The following is a 25143-nucleotide window of genomic DNA, read 5'->3' on the forward strand; positions in this document are numbered from 1 at the left end:
TTCTGACTTTTTACACTTAATTATACATTTGTTATTTTTAATTATTGTTGTGCTGTTAATTCCGCTTTATATTGAAATAGTTTTAAATTTTCAACTATTAACGCAGGATAACCGCAGAGAAAAGCAGAAAGTCGCATTAGCGACAGAGTTGGAGCGCCACCCTCGAAGGCTAAAGTCTTACGACAGTTCCGAGGGAGGGTAAAGGGCTCCAAAAGAAGGGTTACGGGTTTTAGTGGGTCGGGCTGGCAGTAGGTCGCCAGTTTGTTAAATTTATTATAGCATTTATTTATTTTTCTTTTTTTTTATATTTCCTTTTGTTTTTTTATCATACCAACCCCACATAACCTTGGAGTGCGGAATCCAAGGTATCTGTAGGCAGATTTCCCAAAAGTCCCTAAGCAAAAAAAAAAAAAAATAGTTGTTACTAATAATAATATTATTATTATTATTATACTAAGAAAAAAATTCTATCGAATCAATGACATATTTGTTTGTTGCAATAAAAAAAGAATTGAGAAGAATTAAAAATTGTTTTCCAAAGTACCCTCTGAGCAAAAGGATATCCCAGGGATATCCTAGAAATATCTCGCAAGATATTGGGATATCCCAGGGAGATTTGTGACATCTCAGAGATATCCCTGGGATATCCAAATTTCCATCCCATGGGAGAATCGCGCGGGATATCTAAATATTCTCCCCATGGGATATGCTACGTGAGAAATAGTAATATGTTGAAAAATAATTAGAGCTTTAAAGAGTTGAAAAACCATTATTAAATTATAACTAGAATGAGAAAAGAATTATTTAAAAAATAAAAGATTATTTGACTAATATCAAAGTTATTTGTTTGTGATTTAATAAACATTAGTTGAATTCAATAAAATGTCTTTTTAACGCTAAACATTTATTGTGTGTGGGTTTAAACTAATTTTGGTCAATTCATTTTGTCTATTACTGATAAATATTTATTGGTTAAAGATATTTACAAGAAACTAAAAAAATGGGAAAGTTAAACATATTAAACAGCAACACTTATAATCACACACTGCAAAACACACGCTTCTGATCTAATGACGCGACGCCATGGTCGCCATGACACTCAACAGCTAGGAAGGTCGACGCCTGCGTGTGTAAGATTATATGAGTACATACATATAAAATTTTATTTCTTTCTTGTTTAAAGGGAAAAATTTACTGGATTTTCAGTAATTAATCTAGTAATTAATGCATTATTTGTTTAGAATGTAGTTAGAATAAATATTTGAATAATTTAATATATTATCTACCAAAAAAAGCAACTAAAAAATCGTACACTTTAAGCTGAGTTTATAAATATATTTATAAACTAATATGATATTAGTTCATATTGCTTAATCCTTTGATAATTTATGGAATCGTTTATCCCTCTAATTTTATTATGATCGCGAACTTTATTATTTTATATTTTAGGGGTAGCTATACAATTAGTGTTACAATCTTGTTTAATAAAGTTACTACACTTTAAACCTCTGTTTTAATTAATTTAGGGTTAATTGAATAATTATTAATGCTTGTTGAAAGATTCTCATTGTTTAGATAAATTTATTTTCTCGACAAAGTTCTTACATTTCCTTTTATCAGCAATATTTCTTTTTACCTTACACAAGGAAAAGAATCAACCAGAAGCACTTAGTATCTGACATTTAAAATAGGAACGATACGTGTTACTTACAAGTTTTTGGACCTTTATGCCGTCGCACTGAATGGAACGAGTTGAGTTAAGAGTTAAACCTATCATCTTTCCCTTCAGGGCGAGTCAATGTTATAATTATTGTAGTTAAATCAATTGTTCACTGTTAATTCTCAGTCCAAGCTGTTTAGAACACTTTAACGATATTTTTATTGTAAGAGCGGAATTTTTGGAATTATGTTTATTAATTCAAAGCGTAAGAATATTTTCTTTTCTATTAGTAAACAAGTTCCAGTAAATTTCTAAACAATGACGAGTTAACGAGTTTTGTTTAGATTATTTCTGTTTTAATCAAATATTGCAACATTGAAGAATTAACTGGTTATATTAAGATAACTAATAACAGTAAAAAAATCACGAACACTAATGTCGATACTTAGGAAGTATTCAGCGCGTATAATGATCGTGTCACGATTTTGGGATTTTACGTCCACCCGAATTCGGTTGCCCGTGGCGAACCTTTGAACCGGCCGAGTACCGCAGACGGTCATCCTCGCGATAACCTGTCTCCAGGAGTTGAGTGTCGCAAAGAAGCAACTCTACAGGGAACGCATTAGTTTTTATGCACGAAATGAGGTCTTTAAACTAAAGGAATTTTGATGATGTATTGAAATGAGTGATGAAATGTGGTTCTCGGTTGCTAATTCTTTAGAAACTTTGCCTAAAAGCCATTGAACTTTACACAATAAAGCTGACTCAGCTCTGTTCATAGTTGCAAAACGAGTCGTTGCAACTTAATTTTCAGTGTAAAATGTACAATATTAATTTAATCTTATCGACAAACTGTATTTCTGGTCAATTGACACAACATGAGTTTTCGATTTCTTTTGATTTGAGCTCGGCGAAAGAATTCCATTATTTCAGCAACTTGAGTGAGACGACTTTGTCAATAGGGTGAAAATGAAGGATTAGCAAGGAACAAATGATCTCCCTATAGAATTGCTTGCAATTTCCGTCATAGGTGATTGACCTTTTAAAATGTTTGATTCTTAAAATTTTGCAATTAATTAAGAATTTATATTTTATGATGAGTCAATTTTACTGTTAACCTTACTCGTTCCATTTGATGTATTTTGACATAATAATTATATTTGCAAGAAAAGTATAACTGTATATGATTTTCGCTCTTCTAACCTAGGATTCTAAAAGAAATTTAACGGTACCACTTCGGTTCGTTACAGCTTGAAACTTTCCTGAACATTTGAATTGCATTTTCGACTATACTTTCGTGAAAATTTTCCTGAAAATTTAAGTTAAATTTTCAGGAAAGTTTCGCGCTAAACATTTGTTGAAGTGGGATTTTTAAATCTTTACACAATTTTCACTAAACTTTGCATTTAAATATGTCGAAGCTTGCGAGTAAATCTTTAGGAAAGTTTCGGTGCTATGTAGGTAGTTAAACGTGACTAATTGAATCAATCAAAAACAATTGTATTGAAACATCAGTTATTTTCAACTAATTGTAAGAAAAAAATATTATTATTTGAATTAGTGACTGACTTTTTGCTTCTAAATCAGGTATTTTTAACTGATTCAATAATTTAGAGTGTAAGATATAATATATATTGTCCAATATATAAAATTTACAGTGAAATTTACGTTTGTGACGTGACGTAGGGGGAGGGGGGGTTCAAGATTTGTGACGAAGTGTGACATAGGGGGAGGGAGGGGTTAAAAATGGTTAAAAATTGCGTGACGTATTATGTGTACGGCCCCATTTCGTTTCCTGCGCATGCGCTGACATATTCCACACGGGATGCCCCACGAAAGAAAACTTTGCATATCCCGTGGATATCCCAGGGATCTCTCAGAGATATCCAGTGGATGTCCTTGGGATGTCCATTTCCGTCCCGCGAGATATCTCATGGGATCTCCCTGAGATATCCTAGGGATATCACTGGATGGAAATGGGACATTCGCGGGATATCCCGTGCTATGAGGGTATTTTTAGACACGAAATACAGGCATCACAGTACCTTTTTCCTCAAAAAAGGTGAATAGGGGAATATTTTCCTCAAAAAGGGTACAAAGAAGGGGACAAAAATTTATTTGTTTATAAAAATTGCATATATAATTCAAATTTTTTATCATATAGCTTCTATACAATTTTTTTTTAATAATTCGATTTTAATTAGAGTTGACAAAAAAATTTAATTTTGTGTTTTCCTGACTTTTCCCTGATTTTTAGCCAAATTTTCACTTTTTCCCTGATCTTAAAGAATATTCTGATCCACTCTAAAAATAATTAGATACTCAAAAAAAATGTTCTATTACATTTATTTACGAATTTCTATAATTGTAAAATTATTCGAAAACAGCAATAACTTCTTTTTTAAAAAAATATTTAATCATTATTATTTTTCCATAGGAATTAAGATTTTCAAAACATGAAGAACGTGATCACTCCGAGTCTTTGACTCGGAATGATCGCTTTCTTTATGTTTTATAATAATTAAAGATGACCGAGTGATATAAGATCATTATTTTGTACTAAAAGAAATATTTTTACTGTAACTTCTTCAAAATTATTTCCATCATTTCAATACAATTATTATTTTCTAGAATTTTTAACTATAATTCTTCTTTACATCAATTATTATTTATAATAATTTTTTTAAAAATTCGGACAATTTTCAAAAATTCCAAAATTTCGACTATTTGGATATTCTTCAATTAAATATATATTAGAAAATAAAAACTTGGAATAATTTCAATTAAACTTTTTGAATAAAATTAGTTCTACAGAATTGTTAGTGTTCAACGCAAAATTAGTTTTATATTAATAGTTTATTGCGCGGCTGAGAATAAATAAAAATGAACACAAATTATTTAACACTTAACAAACTTTTTATTTAATAGGTCTTTAACAAAATACACAGTTCTCAATAAAAGCACTCCAATAATAATTTATAATAAAATTGAGAAAAATGAAGAAAATAACTCAAATAAATAATACAAAATTAAATACAATAATTGATGTTAGTCATTCACCCGAGTGTCGAGTACCGAATTTAATTACAAAATAAACGTTTCTAGAAACATGTCGTTTCCTTCGTCAATATTCGTTTATCTTCGAAATCATACGATCATACAGTTAGTAAAAAATATTAAAATTCAGATTTTCTAAAATTTCAATTTGAAACATTTTCAATATTCAATTATTTCTAAAAATGCATGTTGTAATGCTTTTAATATTCAATTATGTAAAATTTTAACTGAAATTCACTTTTAAATCAATTTCTATTGAAAAATTATACGAGAGTTAAATTATTTAAATAAAAATAAAATGCAAATAAATAATTGAATGTTCCTTAATATTGAATTCTTATAAAGAATTTTATCAACAAATTTTTACATAATTAAATTATTTCGACGAATTTTAATAAAATTTTTTAAATAATTACATATACAAAATTTTAATAAAATTCTTTAAAGAAATTCCATTATTTTCGAAACAACTTTAATTGAATTTCTCGAAAAAATTTCATTATTTTCAAATATTTCTATAAAATTCTTTATAACAATTTAATTATTTCTTAAAATTTTTAAAAATTCTCGCGAAACATTTTTATTATTTCTATAAATAGTAAAATCCTTCTAAACAATTCAATTATTTTTTTCAATAGTCAAATCTTTACAAAAATCCAATGATTTTCAAAACAATTCTAATTGAATTCCTCGAATGAATTCAAATATTTTTAAATATTTCCATAAATTTCAATTATTTTCGATTCACTTTTAATAAAATTCTTCTTCATAAAATTCAAATGCTTGAAAAATTTTCAATTAAAATTATTGAAGAAACTCCATTAGTTTAAAAAAAATTGAAAGAAATTCTTCAAAAGAATTTAATTAGGATTTTAAAAAATTTTAATAAAATTCTTTGCGAGAATTCAGTTATTTTCCTAAATAATAAAATTCTTTGAAGGAATTCTATTATCATCAAATTTTTTGATACAATTTTTTGCAACAATTCGATGATTTCCAATATATTAATTTTAAAATTGAAAATATTTGAAATGAAAAATTATAAAAAAGATAATAATAATGCAATTTATTTTGCATTATTTTTGTTTATGAATCACAATTTTTTTAACAAAATTATTATTTTGTTTTAGAAAAAGAAGTAAAATATTTGGAAAATTCCTTTTTTTTGTAATCTTCTTTTTGGAACAGGATTTTCCACAGGAATTAAGACAATAAAAAATTTCAAATTGAAACCTTTTTTAAATTAAACAACTTATAATTGTATTGTAATTGTATTGTTTTGTTTTTATTGTATTGTATTGTTTTTATTTTTTTGTATTGTTTTAAAATATGAAGATATCGATTGCTCCGAGTGGAAGACTCGGAGTGATCGATTTCTTCATGTTTTATAATAATTAAAGATGACCAAGTAATAAAATCATTATTTTATATTATTATAAGAATATTGTTACTGTAACTTCATCAAAATTATTTTCATCATTTTAATTCAATTACTATTTTCTAGAATTTTAAATTATTCTTTATGAAAATAATGAAATTCCTTAAAAAAATTTATTATTTATAAAAATAATAATTGAATTCCTGTGAAATTATTTTATTATTTATGAAAATAACTAAACGTTTGCGTAAAATTTTAATAAAATGTTTTTGAAATAATTGAATTCTTTTGGAAAATTTTATTAAAATAGATATTGAAAATCATTGAATTTAGGAAAATTTTTGCAAATAATTGAAATTTTGCCAAGAATTTTATTAAAATTTTTGAAAATAATTGGATTTTGAAGAAAAATTTTCATTATTTATAAAGAGAATTGAAATTTTGACGAGAATTTCTTTAAAATTTTTGAATTTCTGCGAAGAATTTTATTACTTTTAAAAATAATTGAATTTTTGCAATCATTTGAAACTTCTCCAAAATTCAAATTTTTTTTAGTGTTTGTGACATAAATTCCTCGATAAATTCATTATTTTAAATAATTTAAATTTTTTTAAATTTTTGCAAAAATTAAAGTTTTTTTAGAATTTTTAATGAAATTGAAATTTTATAAAGTTTAAAATTAAAATCTTTCGAAATTCATCTATTTACGAATATAATTGTAAACGCAACTCTTTTAAAATTCAATAAATTTTGTAATATTTAAGTAAAATTATTCATTAAATAATTTCTAAGTAATAATTTTATGATAGTTCTTCAAGAATTAAGTTATTTAAAAAGAAATTATTGTCAGAAATGGAAAAAAATTGAAGGTTTTATATTAGAATTTTTGTTTTTCTAGAAAAAACTATTAATAATATTTTAATTATTTGAATGTTAATTAATTATTTTTCATTATTTTTGATTAGAAAAAGGTGAAAAGGGGACAAATCACCAAAAAGGGGAAAAAGGTGATAAAATTGAAATAAGGGGACAAAAGGGGAAAGGGGACCAACTGTGATGCCTGGAAATACAAAAAATGTAGTAATTCTAAAAATTTGATATTTCTCCAGTACTTTCGACAAAATTCCCTATCATTTTACTGATTTCCCTGTGAAATTTAATATTTCCTGATATTTCCTGACCTTTGGTATTGAATAAAAGAAAGAAAAAGTGTATTCATTCGACAATAAGGAACATAATATTATTTGACAAAAGAATTGACCCCGCAAATAAATGAGTTATTTTTTCTCTTTTTCTCTGGGAGTGTATTTGTCTTTGTCGCACTACGACATTGCGACCACGAGCACTGGGCCTACCCCAGTCCAATTGCACGCGGTGCAGGTCGTGCGGTGAATAAGGGGAAGTTTTGCGCAGGGGGTCGCGCATTGCCAGAGCCAACTGCCGGAGCAGAATCGGGGCTGTTCAGTTGCCCGCGATTCGGCGTGTGGTGCAAACCAAAATCGGGATAATATAAACCCGTCTTCCCGTGCGACGACCTCTCTCCTTCCCTCTCCAACCCTCACGCATGGAATTGACCCCGTGACCGAATCGCGCGATCGTCGTCTTTTAAAGGGAGACCCTCAAAGGGATGGAGCGCTCCAAGTTCTGATCTGCCGCCAAACGAGGTGCTTATCCCCAAAATTCTTACACACACCATTTTTTTTCTTCTCAATCCTAATTCTCTAATGCATTCTTTAAATTTATTAATGAAATAATACGAAAAGTCGTCCACCAAATAATTTAGTAATAATTATACTAACAAATACCAGAATTGTTTTAGTAATAATCGATAAAATAGTTTCACTAATTACTAAATAAGTAATTATTAATATTAATTATTAAATAAGGAAATTTCAATTAGTCAAATTCTACTAAAACATTAGTAAAATTTTACTAACAATTGGTAATATTCTACTAATTGAAAAAGGGGAAAAGTCGTCCATGAAAATTACTACTTACAAATTAGTAAAATTTTACCGTTTGTTAATAGAATTCTACTAATTCAGATTTAGAGAGCAAAAAGTAATCCAAAAAATCAAGCAAAAAATGTAACTAAAAAAATTCTTAAATGCAACAAAATCAATCCAAAATATTCAAACTAAACAAATTTTATAATGCAAAAAACCAGACTAGAAAATGCAACTAAACAAAAAATACAAAACAAAAAACGTAACTGAAAAACTAAAAGAAAATTCTGACGGAAACAAAATGAAAATAAAATGTTAATGTTACGAAATTTTAAAGACTACTCCGATCAACCATATCAACCATAGATAATTCAAGTTTATTCGATAATAATCAAATTTGTTTTAATTTTCTCAACAGTCTCGTTAATAAAACCTAAATTTCCAATTCAACCAATCATGGTAAAGTAATTAATTTAATTAATAATAATTTAATCTACTTAAACTAAAAATACAAACAAAAAACGTAACTAAAAAACTAAAAGAAAATCACGACGGGAATGAAATGAAAATAAAATGTTGATGTTACGAAATTTTAAAGACTACTCCGATCAACCATTTTTTACATTCTGGAAAATTTTAATTCAACTCTGGCAGTTTATCTCAAGTTTTCTTTTATTGATTTAGGACAATTTTTATTTGACCAGAAATTTAGCACTAAATTTTTATTTGAAAATAATTCAAGACTATTTCAAATTAATTCAAATTTCATTGGTAATAATTAAATTTGTTTTCATTGAATTAATAATAATTGAATCTACACTTGATATTGGAATTAGTGACTGATTTCTTCCTTTTGAATTAGTAAATGTTGCTAATGAATTAGTAAAAATGATTATTTATTAGCAATATTTACTAATTCAAAAGCAAAAATTAAAAGAAATTTACTAACTCTCCATATATTTGAATTAGTAATAATTGTAACTAATTTGAATAAGCTTTTGTTAAATTAGTAAACTTTGCTAATAAACGATAAATCATTAGCAAAATTTACTAATTTTATATGTTTTATTATTTATTATTACTATTTATTAGTAAATTTTACTTATAAATACTAAATTCTACTAATTAAGTATTAAAATTTACTTTTATTTATTTAAGACATACTAATTTAATTAGTAAATGTTATTAATATGTACTAATTTCTACTAATTTATTAGTAAAATTTACTAACAAATAGTATCAATAAATTATAAAACTATAAAAATTAGTAAATTTCACTAATAAATACTAATTTCTACTAATTTATTGATATAAAATTTGAAATTTAATAGTTACATTAAAATTTACTAATAAATAGTAATTTATATTAATTTATTATAAAATTTACTAATTCACAAGCAAAAAATGTTTATAAAAAATTTTATTTCAATTTCAAATTACTAATAAATTAATTTTTACAAATTATTAGTAAAATTAAGTAATTAATAGTAATTTCTACCAATTTATTAGTACTAATTCAGTAGCAAAAAATCAGTCACTGATTCAAATTAGTAAACATTTTTACTAATTTATAATTTAGAGAAAACATTTTAATTCTACACATACATAAAATTACATAAGTATGAAGCCTAATTTACCAGACAAAATACCCCCACCCCTCCTTACTCCAATTTCTGGTCCATTAATTTCTATTTATTTCTAAATTTTATACAAACTTCTGGAATAAGAAAATGCGGACAAACTTTATAGTTAAAAAAGACTTAATCTGCAAACTGTGTGTGTCTCTCTCTTTATATATATAATAAACGGGATAATCATTTTACTTGTATGTAAATTCGTTTCATTGAATGTTTAATGTAGCAGAAATTTGACCAATGAAAAGTGTGCATTTTAATTAACTATATCATTTTAATTAGAGGAAATAGACACTTTAATTGATAAAGAATTTTAATATTTTCAAATTAATTTCTTTTTCTACTCAATGATTTTATATATGTGCACTAATATTAAGTGGATTCAAATTCAATTAGTGTTTTAGATTTAAAAGTTTTAATTTAATAGAAAGTTTATATGCAAATTTCCAATCTTTTTAGTAAAAAAAAATGACAAATTTCTGAATTGGTATAAAAAAGAACTCAAAATTCATTGCGAGACATTTTCAATAAATTCAATTTATAACAAATTCTCGTATTTTTTTTATTAATCGTCAATAATATTTGTCAAAACAAATATTAATTTTCGATTTAGATTAATTTATACCTATTCAATTTTAAATTATAAAATTACGGAATAAAATTTTCACTTGGAGCAGCAAAAAATTTCTGTAAAATAGCAAAAGTATTAATAGAAACAATTAAAAATTTCGCTAACATAGAAAAATTTATAGTTGTAACAGGTAAAAATTATTGATGATAATCAAAATAAATTTGGTGATAAATAGTGATAAATAGTAATAAAATAAAAAAATTAAAATATACAGTACCGTCCGAAATTGTCAGTCCACCCATTTTTAAAGGAATAAAAAAAAATTTTTAACATAAAATTCATGAAAACTAAAATTTTTTTTGGTTTATATTTTGAAAGAAGATAAAATTTTGAAAAGAATAAGATCTCACAGAAGTCGTTTGGCCAAAATTTGTAGAAGATATTCTTAAAAATCGTCATTTTCAATGTTTTACAAAAATTTGAATAACTTCTAAAATAATGAACGCTTTTTAATAATCTTAGGCTTATTTTAAAGGTCATTTTCTGCGGAATAAGAATTACTTATTATAGTCATTAACCTGTAATTTTTTACTTGGAATAAGCATGACGTCAAAGTTGGACAAAAAAATTCAAAAAATTTGAAAGAATATTATTAAAAGAAAAATAATTTTTGAAGTTCAAAAATATTTTTTTATTAAATTTTCTTGAAAAATCTACACCATATTATGTTTTATATATGTTCTAGAATAGTCTTTAGTACAAAAAATTTATTTCAAATTTTTCCAATTTTTTTGTCCAATTTTGACGTCATGCTTATTCCAAAAAAAAATTACAGGTTAATGGCTATAAGTAATTCTTATTCCGTAGAAAATGACCTTTAAAATAAGCCTAAGATTATTAAAAAGCGTTATATATGGGTGATTAAATTTAAAATGTCATTTTCATGTCCTGCCCAAAAATCTGGAATACTAGTTCATATATAAAAGTTTTTGAAGTCAATTAATTTTCTTAATGACTCCTTCTACTTAAATTAATAATTCTTAGTCGCTAGAAATTCTCTGAAAAAATGTGGCAGAAGAATTAGAAGCAAAATGTCAGTGGTGTCCCCTGTCCGCACTTAAGAAATCAGAATTTTTCCTAATAATAAAAATTGTTGATTCTCACATTTTTAGTACCAGAAAAATTATTTTGTACAGCTAAGAGTCTATATTTTTATATAGTAATTGTGCTAGCAGAATAATTTTGATCCAGAGCTAGAAAAAAATCAAAATCGCCTGTCCGTAAGTTTCATATTTTTTAGTAATTATCGCAAATTTTGAATATCATGCCTGATATTTAAATAACCTAGTGCAGATAATTGCCTTATTAAGCGTTAAAAGTATTGGTGATATGTATAGCTTCTTAAAGAAAAAACATTACAACATTCTATCACATCTATAACTTGTACGGTTAGTGGCAGAAAGCAAGTAACACTTTGTCGAGCACACCATGTCAGTGGTGTCCCCATCAAAAAATTGTTCATAATATTAATATTTTTTAAATATTATTGTATCTCGTTTTCAGGTATTACACGTACTTTAAAAACCGCACCGACTTTAACTTAAAAATAAAGTCTTTCTTTTTCGAAATTGAGAAATGAAGCAAAATGTCAGTGGTGTCCCCTCAAAATTCTGTTTCTTGCAGCTTATTATTTTATTTTTAATAAATTTGTGTTAAATTTACTCCTTATATATGCAGTTAATGAAGATATAATACTGGATTGTAATTTATAGGCTGATTTTATTCTCACTATTCAAAAAAAAATATCAGTGAAATCTTTCAAAAATGTCAGTGGTGTCCCTCAATGTTCATATGTCTTTTTGGTCTTCAAAAGTATATTAATTTGTGGCAGAACTCATTACAAATATTTTTTAAGTCATGTTGAAACATTCATTATTGTAATTTGAAATATTTTAACTTTTTAAAGTTGTAAGAATTTATTTGAGAAAAGAATAAACGAAAACAGAAAATTTCTTATCATTTCCGCCTATCGTTTTTCACCTGGTGAAAATTAAAATTTGCTTCCACCTGCTCGACCACTATTATTTTTGTCCATCATATATTCTAGTCAACCAAAATAGAGTATCGTTAAGTTCAAAATCAAACATCGAAAAATCAAAGCTAATAGGATCAAAAATGACATTTTAAATTTAATCACCTATATATATATATATATATATGAGGCATTCTTTGTCAACGTGACCAACCTTCTCTCCAAAAATGGTCTGCGTTTCAATTACCAGCTATAAGCGTAAAAGTTAGATAAAAAGGAATACTTTTAAATGCCGAGTGGCAGTTTTTGAAAATTCAAAATGGCGGATCCAATATGGCGAACATATTTTTAAAAATGTAATGGATTCGCTTAAAAGTTATTACTTAAGGGGTTTTTTTGGTCGCCGATTACGAATCTGAAGTTAGATTTCCAAAATTCAATATGTCACATCCAGTATGGCTGCCAAATTTTCTTAAATTTGATCAATTTGCTTGAAAATTGTCACTCTGGGTTTTTTTTGGGTCGCTGATCACGAATATATGTACAATTAGTCATATTTTAATATGTGCACTTAATTAGTTTACTTTTTTTAATAAAAATTTTCTTATTAGAAATTTTAGTTCCCTGGGAATATTCTCTTATGGGATTGTTTGTTTGTCTCAAATATTTATAGCCTTATAACAATAACACTGGGTTAGCTGCTTTATAATAGATGAATACGACTTTATTTTTGTGAACTTGTGATATAATTTTTTAACAAAGTCTAACTTTATCCTGCTATTAATGTACGTTTTATAAAATTCGGTAATTTTCCATTATATAACGTTTTAATCAAAATTCGTTTACGTCTAATTTGATTAAAGAAAGAAGATGAATGTTTAGTGTCAATTCAAATAAATAACTGGTAACTTAGCAACTGAACATTCATCTGTTTTGTAAACTTTTTTATCATTTCGCATTATTGCAATTCTTATGTTCGAGATGACAACAAAAGATAAGTATTACGTGATTTATCAAATAATTTGAAATTTAATTTTTTTAATATTCAGTAATAATAGTTTTTCTCATTACTAGGAACTTACTCGTATTTAAATACAGAAAATTAATAAAAGAGATCCAAACGAGAAATTAATTATAAAGAATTTCTCGATTAATTGAAGAATAATTTTTTAAATTTAAGTTTACATAATTCACAGAGATTATCAATCCAATTCAAATTGATAATAAAAACATTTAACTACTCTTCAGATTTTTAAAGTCTTGAAAAGTTGTAAAAGAATTCGATTGCTTTAATGAAAACAATAACCAAAATAGTCACGAAAATACCAAAAACAACTAATGGAAAATTACCGAATTTTATAAAACGTACATTAATAGCAGGATAAAGTTAGACTTTGTTAAAAAATTATATCACAAGTTCACAAAAATAAAGTCGTATTCATCTATTATAAAGCAGCTAACCCAGTGTTATTGTTATAAGGCTATAAATATTTGAGACAAACAAACAATCCCATAAGAGAATATTCCCAGGGAACTAAAATTTCTAATAAGAAAATTTTTATTCAAAAAAGTAAACTAATTAAGTGCACATATTAAAATATGACTAATTGTACATATATTCGTGATCAGCGACCCAAAAAAACCCAGAGTGACAATTTTCAAGCAAATTGATCAAATTTAAGAAAATTTGTCAGCCATACTGGATGTGACATATTGAATTTTGGAAATCTAACTACAGATTCGTAATCAGCGACCCCGAAAACCCCCGAGTAACAAGTTTCAAGCGAATTCATTACATTTTTAAATATATGTCCGCCATATTGGATCCGCCATTTTGAATTTTCAAAAACTGCCACTCGGCATTTAAAAGTATTCCTTTTTATCTAACTTTTACGCTTATAGCTGGTAATTGAAACGCAAACCATTTTTGGAGAGAAGGTGGGTTTCGAGAAATTGAGAGTTTTATGTTTATAAATATATTTATTGGGTGTATTTGGGTGAGATTATGTGAAAACAGTTAAACTTACTTTTATTTCTTTGGAAAAATTTTGATTTTTAGCGTTATTTTGGGATTATTGAGTTTTGTTGACCATTTAAGAGCCTATAACTCCGAAATTTGAGTTTTTATCAAAAAATGCTGTAAAGAAAAGTTGTTTGTATTTTCCTAACCTAAAATAATATAAAGTTAAAAATTTGAAAATTTAAAAAAATTGAGTTTTCAAAATTTTGAAACTATTGTACTTTTTGTATTTTTTAACGAAAATGGCTGGTTAACGAACTAAGCCTTCATTTTTACACTAACTTTAAGAGAGTTAAATTTAAAAACGATCCGATAAGTTTTTTAAAAGTTATAATGGGAACAACATTTTGTGTCTACAGACAGACAGACACACAGACAGACACCATCGCCAAACCATTGTTTTTTGGGTTCAGGGGACCCTAAAACGTGAAGATTTCATAAAATTAGCAAAAGTCAAAATTTGCATAAAACTAATACCTTCTCATATGATGAGAATGTAATTATTTAAATAAAAAAAATCGGATTGTTTTGATTTAAAAAACAATCATGATTTTTATCAGCCCTGATTTCACTACTGTCTGTTTTATTAATGTCTAAGACATTACTGAGCCCTTTCCGGATAGGAATGGTTCCTGTTCAGAAAGAAAAGAGTACTGTCTAAACGAAAAACATTTTTTGGACATAGACCATTCCTGTCCGGATAGTACCCAGTCTTGTTTATTTTTCTCAGTGTATTAAGATATAAGAAGAAGATATTTGAAGTGAATTCTGCGTTAGACATTTTTTTGTCTCTTTATTATCGTCACTAATACCACCAGTTATTAGTTTCTGAAAACCTTTTAATAGGTACATGGCATTATGAAATTTACGTTATTTTAAAAAATTCAAGCATGAAAATGTTACAATAAGATATATGTACGTCGCTAGTTGCGATTATCGTATAGAAATGATGTAATTTTTTTCATTTATTTATAAAAAAAATTATAATTTCGTTTGAAAGTCGTGATTAAAAAATAGAAATTAAGAAAATTTGTTTCCTATTTTTCCAAATGAAACTCAAAATTTTATTTAAAAAAGTGATTCATAAAAATATGTTTTTTTAATTTCAAAACAAAACTTGGAATTTTGTTTAAAAAATTTTAACTGAAAAATAGAAATGGTGCAAAATATTTTGTTTTTTCAAACAAAAAATCCCTACACTGAGAAAACAAAGTAGTTAACGCTACCAATAAAATGTTTACGAATACCATTTTGGTTAGTATAAACTATAGGTACTGCTGCTAATTGGATAGTTGCAGATACCATTTTTAAATAGTAAAAAGATTTACCATTTTTTATTAGTAAAGGCAACTATTTTAGTAGGTAGGGACCACTAATTAAAGTTATAATACATTTAATTAGTTCACTTTACAATAAATAAATCTATAACAACAATTATTTATCTAATATTATTCGCACACTAAAAAGATATGTTCAACATATTGTTTTAAGTTTTAATCAGGGACCTTCACGGAAATCGTATTTTGATTTCGTTATGATATTTTATAACAAAATGAAATTAGTAATGTATTTTGATTTTGATTTAGTAACGAAATAAAAGTCCATTCCACTTTAGTTTTGTTTGCTGATATAGAAACAAAAGTTACTTTCTATTTTGATTCTGATGCAGTAACGAAACAAAAGTCTACTTAAAAAACTTTTTTTCGTAGATTTGCTGTAAAATCGTTGAAAATTAATATTTTTTGACTGGACTACTCTGTTTCTCTTCATAAATGTTCAAAGAATAATATACAATTTTTGACATATAAAATTTGTTAAGTTAACTATTTTCTACAAGACCCAAAAGTTGACCAAAAAAACCAAAATAGGTTATTATTGGCAAAAAATATTAATTCTAAAAAAAGCAAGAAATTTAAACTGCTAATCATGGTTTCTATTGTTTTTGAGGTCGCTGATTACAAAACTGAAGTCATTTTTCAAAAATTCAAAATGGCGGATCCAATATGGCGGCCATGCAAATTTTAAAATTAATTAATTTTTATGAAACTTCGTATCAAGGTGTTTTTGGGGCCCCTAGTTATAAATCTAAAGTTAGAAATTTAAACAGGACCTCACTGCTAATCAGAAATTAGAAGGTTAGTATTTATTAGCTTGATAAGGTTCATTCACAAATTAGATGATACGATTTTATATATATTTTGACTCACCGACAGATTAGCTCAGTCGGATAGATGCCTCGCTTGGCGCGGCGGTCGTTTAAGGACCAAGGGTAAGTACCCTTGGTTCGCGTCCATTTAGCCTGGGATTTTTCCGGAACGTGAGATAATCTGAGCGGGAGGTTTGACGTCGAGGTATAATGATGTGCACCGTCGATTATTGTCCGGTACACACCATTAGAACTCGACTGTCGATAAACCGGTTGTACTCAGAAGAGGTTTTCTACAGTTTCCCTCTCCACTGGCGAGAAAACCCATTGGACGGGTGGTCCAGGCAAATGCGAGTACTTCTAATTTTCGAGTCGCTTTGTAGGCGCAAAAATTTAGAATAAGTTATAGTATGTAAGAAAATTTCCTCGGGGACACTTGTAAACGCTAGTATTAAGGCAAAAAGACGAGTGTATAAATAAATATATATATACATGAGGCATTTCATTTCAAAACGACCCCCTTCGTAAACAATAGACAATATGAAAGACAATTTTTAAATGAATATTTCTTCCATTCTGTAGAACCAAACTACTTTTTATATTAGTGATTTCGAAAGTAGAATTTCTGTACTTTCTGATAATAAAAATATATATTTTTTTAATAATTTAATTTAAATAGAAAATTGAGTTTAAAAGTTAAACTTTGAAAAATCTCAAAACACGTTACCTCCGATTTTAATAAAATTCATATCAAACGAAAGCTTGAATATTCTACTTTTTATTTATCAAGCGATAATAATGGACATTTCAGTAAATTTTAATTAATTAATTACATTTTACAGACATTTAGAAGGTTATTATGCATAAATGAAGAAAAACAAATGCCGCCCTATACTTGATAAATGGTTCTCTCAATATAACCTTCGAAATGTTTGTAAAATTTAATTATTTTCTCAAAATCCACTGAAATGTCCATTATTATCGCTTGATAAATAAAAAGTAGAATATTCAAGCTTTCGTTTAATATGAATTTTATTAAAATCGGAGGTAACGTGTTTTGAGATTTTTCAAAGTTTAACTTTTAAACTCAATTTTCTATTTAAATTAAATTATTAAAAAAATATATTTTTTTATTTTTAGAAAGTTCAGAAATTCTACTTTCAAAATCACTAATATAAAAAGTAATTTGGTTCTACAGAATGGAAGAAATATTCATTTAAAAATTGTCTTACATTGGCAATTGTTTACGAAGGGGGTCGTTTTGAAATGGAATGCCTCACCCAGGCGGAAATTTCCAACCGGCGCGGATCCTAGCCCGTACTGACGCCGGTGTAACTGTACTGGCTCGGAACCGCCTGCCAACCGAATGTGAACGGGCATTCTACCGAATAGTGACTAGGCCAGGAGCGCGCTGGCAACCGGCTCGGAACTGGCATTCTACCGCCCGCTGACCGGCCGGGAGAAGCCGTTCCGTGTATAATTCAACCGGCTGGGACCTGGCACTCTACCGACCGCGGATTTTTCATTCAATAGCCAGCCGAGCGCTGGCATTCTACCGACTGACAACCGGGTCGGATCCAAATGATAATTTCAACAAATATCAATACAAAAAATAATAATTAATTGCAAAAGATAAATACTAATGACAATTCATTGACTAAAAAAATGTGTAAAGTGAACTCACTTTACACATTTTTTTATACACTTAAACGCAATTTTTTATTACATAGACATTTGAAAAATCCTAACGCTTGGGGGTACGAACCTACGCCTAACCGAATATTTACGCACCGAAATCTCGCACGCTAACCACTATGCTACGCTCGCATGGAACTCTCAAATCTTAAATACTCTCAAGTGTCACAAGCTGAAATAAAACTTGTAGAATTACTACGCGTCAATGATACCGCTATATTTTCAATACTTTATTGAATGTATATTTAGGACTATTTCAATATTTCGTTAAAAAAGAAACTTGTTATATTTTTATTATTATATAATACATATATTGAATAATTGTTTTTCAATATAATAATATTGAACGTAATAATATTAATAATTTTAATTAATATCTCAATAATAATAAATTTATTATTATTAAGATATTATTAATTAATTTTATATATTATTAATTAACATTAATATTATTGAGAATTAATAATAAATTATCAATATTAATATTAATTAATAATATATCAATAACCATAAATTTATTATTGTTGTTTATACTCCTGTCCTATTGGCCTTACGCACTTCGACAAGAGTCTCCGAGAAATACTTTTTTGGATTAAGCATAACCATTCTACTTTAGAAATTTTTCTATGAAGGAGTTTACACCGTAAGCCTTAAATATAAGCCTCCGCGAGCATAAACGGATATACCTCCATGAGCATATACTTGCGTCTGCGCAAAGCGTTTGCCTGCAGCTGTGTTGTGAAAGAGTTTGCCTTGACCACGTGTTCGCGCAGGCGCAAATATATGCTCCTGGAGGTATATCCGTTTATGCGCGCAGAGGCTTATATTTAAGGCTTACGGTGTAAACTCCTTCTATATATTAACCTAATTTTGCGTCTACAGCCGACTTTATTAGGAGTACTCGCATTACGCCTGGACCACCCGTCAATGGGTTTTCTCGCCAGAGAAGAGGGAAACTGTAGAAAACCTCTCTGAGTACAACCGGTTTATCGACAATCGAGTTCTAATGGTGTGTACCGGACAATAATCGACGGTGCACATCATTATACCTCGACGTCAAACCTCCCGCTCAGATTGTCTCACGTGCCGGAAAAATACCAAGCCAAGTGGGCGCGAACCAAGGGTACTTATACCCTCGGTCCTTAAACGACCACCAACGCCAGGCATCTATCCGACTGAGCCAATCTGTCGGTTAAATTTATTATTATTGTGATATTAATTAAAATTATTAATATCATTACCTTCATTATTATTATATTGAGAAACAATTATTCAATTATTATTGAGATATTATTAATTAATAATATATAATATTAATTAATAACGAATTTTTCTAATTATTTAATTTTTAAAAAAAGTCTCAATAAATAATTACTTAATATATTGATTAGATTCATTTATTAATAATTATTTTCTAAAATAATGCAATTACTTGTAATAATTATTTAATTTATAATGTGACAATAAATGACGAGATCCGCAGTCAAATCCGCCACAGTACCGAGCCAGTACAGACTTAACATATCCGTCATTCTTCCGACGCCGCAGAAGAATAAGATCCGCCGGCGGAAGAAATCCAGTACCGAGCCAGTACTGACAATAGTGGGAAGACGGTTCCGACAGACGGAGCATAATCTGTACCGCGCCGGTTGCTTTTTCAGATCCAAATCGGTACAGACCGTCGGTACTTGCGGTCTGTACGGGCGCGGATCTTAGCCGGTTGTAAACTCCGACGTTCGTCCGACTTTTCCGCCTGGGCACATATATTTTGACTCCATCCTCCTTTGTTACACTTTCTATATAGAAAAAATTAGAAAATTAGATATGATGTTGCACTTAGATAGTTACACTTAGGAAAAAGGGTACATAAAAGTATGCTTTATTAGTTCACTTTAACTAATTGATTTATTAGAAATATTACTATTTGAATCAGAGATCGACTTTTTGTTATCAAAACAGTTATTTTTAATTTAGAAAGAACTTTCACAAAAATTTTATTGGCTAATGGGATAAGATCCCGTGTAGAAATTTAATTATGGACCAAATAGGGACCAGATCTTTTGATCATTGTGTAGTCCATAACATGGCATGAAACACCTTCCCAGATCGGGCCCAAATCTGGCCAGATTTGGGCCCGATCTGGGAAGGTGTTTCATGCCATGTTATGGACTACACAATGATCAAAAGATCTGGTCCCGATTTGGGCCATGGTTTGTAACAAAATGAGACCCGGAAATGGGCAAAATTCCAAAATGTCGTTTTTAACGGCCACCCTAACTTTTGATACTGATATTGGAATCAAAACTAAACGGAGTGGAATTTTGATTTTGATATAGGAATCAGAACATAAACAATATTTATTTTTGATTCGGTAATCCGAATCGAAACTAAATAAAGACTACTTTTGATTCTGATACCCATATCCGAATCAAAACAAAAGTATTTTTTAATTTTGTTTTGATTCCGTGACAGTCCCTGGTCACTTTTTCTTCGAGTACACAAATATTCACAAATGCACTTATTACACGTCCTTTATATTCCTCGGCTTTCGATATCTCTCCTTACAGTTTCATCACTTTCACACACTCGCTATTCCTCTTGGCACAAAAATCACAAAAAGTTAAGAACAAATAACCACATTAAACATTATTATAAATTAACTAAGAGGACAACACTATGTGATGCGTGTCATATGTCAAGCCGACATCTTTTTTTTTCGTTTGCTAACGAAAATGGTAAAGCCTATACTATTTTTGTGGATACAATTACTGTTTAACATTTACCAATTATTCTAAATAGTTGCGTTTGAAATCGTAAATATTAAAACTTACTCGTAAAGTTACTGGATTTTGCTAACTAAATGGACAGGAGAATAAATTCCGCTTTTACTAATAAAAAAAGTAGTTGCCCTAACCATTCATTTCTCTCAGTGTAAATTTCTATTTTATGAGTTTCTATTATTTGTACTTCATTTCAAAACTTAAAACGTCAACGCAAAGAGATAAAAAAATAAAATAATAAACATTTAATACATTTTTTAGATTAATAAAAATTTTTTTGAATTATTGCAATTAAAATCCGGACTCTAGTGTCACAGTTCACTGATAGAGATAAGAAAAACTGTTATACTCGTAATATTGTATTGCCATCTTTACAATATTATTAATGAAATATTAATAATGACTTTTGGTCCATGAAATGTAATCACATACAGAAATAAATAAATTTCATCGATACTTTCATATTACGAAATTAATTACACTTCAAATGTTAATTTCATTTTTCTCAATATCTTTACCTTCCAAAAATAAAAAAAAATAAATGATTTTCAGAAACTCTTCATTAATAAATATATGATTGAATACGTCAAACGTTACACGGAAAGAAAAAGTCCGTCAATCATTAATAGACTAGTATATTACTTTGAGACGGGACACAAAATCATTGAATGGATAACATACTTTGAGTCACAATCAGTGACGAGTTGCTTGCTAAAATATAGAAAACTGTCATCAATATATAAAACTCGTTCACTAAAATTTAGAAAACTGTCTATTAAATTTTCTATGACTATCAAAAGCATTCAAAAAATTCAACTTCTTTCAGAATTATCCCTAATTTTAGACACTATTTGGTACAGAATGAACACATTTTTTTCGTTGCACAGTTCCGATATTTTATTTACACTCTTAGACGCTTTAGACCAACACATTTTCGCACTTATAATAACTACACGTAGAAACGCACACTTATAACACTTTAAGTTTAGAAGCGAACTGTTCTTATATACCAAATAACAAAATTTTTCACAACTTGTGAGAAATGATTTTGCACTAATAACTACTTTTTAATTAGCGAGAAATATAAAAGAAAATATATTTTCATCGAGGTCAATTTCTAGACGCAATTCAACTGCAAATTATTAGTTAAGTTAAATATTCACATTACACATAATAGTATATAGGGATATGTATAGCAGACAGCAAAAACACATGGACTATAGAGAAACCGGAAGAAATGCGCATCGGTACACTGCGCAACAATGCGCTAGTGAAGAGCGCCGATCTAGAATACGAGTCAACTAACGTTTCACAAACTTTCACTAATGATTCGTAAACATTCAAACAGCCATTGATATCAATTCAGCATTAAATCTAAAACAATTGGTCACATACTGGCATTCTAATCAATCCATGACTCGTTTTCAATCGTTAAGTAAAGTTAAGTAACCATCAACGGAAAAAGAGTCCCGTCTCAAAGTAATATACTAATCCATTAATGGTTGACGGACTTTTTCTTTCCGTGTATAGTTTTACGTTTTAAATATTTCATTTTTCAAGATTGCACAATCAAAAGTGCAATCTTATTACATTCCCTTTCATTTTTCTTTTTATTGTATCACTTGAATTCAATTTCAGTAAAAAGGATGCAAAAAAAATCGTTTATAATTATACTTCCGGCAGCTTTCCAACAAAAGCTTTATTTTATAGAATATAGCTCTATTATAGAAGTCTCATAATTTCCATTATATTTGACATTTTATAAAAAGTAGTAGGTACAGTATTCGCACCAGTTTTGCGTACAAATTTCTATTATTAAATAAAAATTGAACAAAAAATGATTTTTTTTAATGAAAACCAATTTTCTAAACCTATTTTTAGTAAAAAAAAAGAAATTGAAATTTTTTATAATAAAAAGTAGAAATTTTTAATAATTAAAAATAGAAATTTAATTATAAATTATTATAAATCATAAATTTGATTATAAATTAAAAATTATGAATTTGATAAGGAAAAAAAAGTACGAGAAATTTTCCTTGAAAATGCTTGACTTTTGGATAGGACAAAATTTTTAGATTATATATCATATACTTTTTGTTAATATTTATATGTTACGGTCATTGTCGATTCCCAATGGGAAATTTACAACTGGCGGAGTACTGCGCCAGCACTGGCATAACTCTGGGATGATAACGCTGTCTAACGCTGGCGAAGTACTGCTTGCTAGTGCTGCCAGACAGCGCTGGCGCAGCACTGGACCAGTGCTGGCTGAGAATATTGCCGCAATAAATGCCGTATTGTTATTAATTAGTCGTAAATTAATAATTATAAATAATTTAACAACAAAATGGTAAATAATATTAATAAATAGTTATTATTCATAAAATATTTCTCTTAAAGAAATTGTATTAAAGATGGAAACAATGGATATCTATATTAATAAAATCAGACTTTTGTCTGTACATTGCACGAAATTAATTTTTTCTAGCATAATTTATTTATTTGAACAACGGAGAATCCAAAAATGGTAATAGAAAATTTCCTGTCTGTATGTATGTATGTATGTATGTATGTATGTATGTATGTATGTATGTGTGTATGTATGTATGTCCGCAAAATTTTGTTCGCGTATAACTTGAAAACGTCTTGACCGATTAAAGTAAAATTTGGCAATCTTTTAGGTATTGATCTAACTTAAAATATTAGCTATATTTGATGAAAAAATATTGAGCTGAACAAAAGTTATAAATTTTTCAAAAAATTCAAAAAAATTTATTTTTTCAATTTTTGCAGATTGGCATAAATTTTTTAATTTATTAATAATATAAATGATTTTAAAGATATATAAAAATAAATTGAATTAAAAAATAATATTAATATGAAAAAAAATTCTGAATTTTCCAAACAATTAAAATTTTTTTTAAAATTTTGACAGATTGCTGTAAATTAATCAGTTATGACTTTTGTAAGATATATATAAACAATAAATTTACAGATTTTAAATATATTAATTAGAACGGGAGGTATTCAATTTTTTCAAAAAATTTAAAAAATGGAAAATTTCCAAATTTTATATTTTTTAATGTATATTTTTTAAACTTTCTGTAATTAAATATTACATGTTATTTAGTCATATTTTAGCACAATTTTGAAAAAAATACTGTTCTATAACTATAAGATGGAAGTCCTAAGTATAAAAATGTTTTTAATATCAAAAAATTAAAAAATTATAATTGACAGACCAATTACTATCAAGCTTAATTCAGTAGTATTTTTGGAGTCTCTGATAAATTTTTGACGTCAAAATAATGGAATTTAGAATTATTTGTTTATCCAATTAATCAAAAAATTTTCAATTGCAAAAATTTCGAAAATATTAAAAATGGAGATTCTTATGATAAAATTGATACTGCAGGAATTTAAGAATATGTGATACGATACTTGCATTATGCTACTGGGAAAAAACTTAGATAGTAAAAAGTTTGGTTATTTTAATTCTAGATTTAACTTTTAGGGATGTTTTGAGCATAGTAAAGGCAAAAGTTAAACAGGGTGTCTATTATTATTTTTGTTTAACAAACTATCCGATTTTTCCCAGCTTTGTCCAAATTTTTCCAGGTGTATCTTTTCTCATCAAATATAAATTTTCTTGATAAGAATTAACAATAAATAAAACTACAAATGGCTACAAAAATTCACTTATTTTATGAAAATACTCTTCGACGGGTTTTTGTTTTTACTAATACTTTTAACAGGGGTTCTACCAACTGGAAAAAACGGGAAATATGCAGGAATTTAATTTAATCGGGAAAACTGTGAATTCAGCCTGCAATATAGGTCTTATTTTAGATTTTAGCAATTATAATACAATTAGTTCGAATTTGACTTCACTATAACTCCAAAAACTGGTGGAAATTTTGGATTAACTTATATACAATAATTAAATTTCTACAAATAATTGACAAAACATTGTTCTCTGCATTTTAATTAATTAAAAATAAATTATTTGATGATAAAAAGTCAATCACTGATTTAAAATAGTAATATTTTTCTAATGAAATAGTTAATGGTAGCTAAATATTATTTTTTCCGGTCAAATTAAATTCCCCGCTATTTCCCATTTTTCGAGACTGGTCGACACACTATTGAATGTATTTGTAGAAACTAAAACCCGTCGAAGACGGGTACGACAGCTAGTAGTAAATAAAGTAGAAACAATTGTTT

General features: G+C 27.7%; 2 protein-coding genes across 3 annotated transcripts in view; one reads left to right on the plus strand and one right to left on the minus strand.

Moving 5' to 3' along the window:
- Positions 1–25143, minus strand: part of LOC122509825 (mediator of RNA polymerase II transcription subunit 20) — a 423200-nt gene that overhangs the window by 70452 nt on the left and 327605 nt on the right. The gene's annotated exons all lie outside the window — the stretch shown is intronic.
- Positions 7532–25143, plus strand: part of LOC122509818 (facilitated trehalose transporter Tret1-2 homolog) — a 327738-nt gene continuing 310126 nt past the window's right edge. The window contains exon 1 of the mRNA XM_043624074.1: positions 7532–7759. The gene's annotated coding sequence lies outside the window, so the exon portion shown is untranslated. The remainder of the gene's footprint in view (positions 7760–25143) is intronic.

The sequence above is a fragment of the Leptopilina heterotoma genome, unplaced genomic scaffold (assembly GCF_015476425.1).
Source record: "Leptopilina heterotoma isolate Lh14 unplaced genomic scaffold, ASM1547642v1 Lhet_63, whole genome shotgun sequence".
Taxonomy (NCBI): domain Eukaryota; kingdom Metazoa; phylum Arthropoda; class Insecta; order Hymenoptera; family Figitidae; genus Leptopilina; species Leptopilina heterotoma.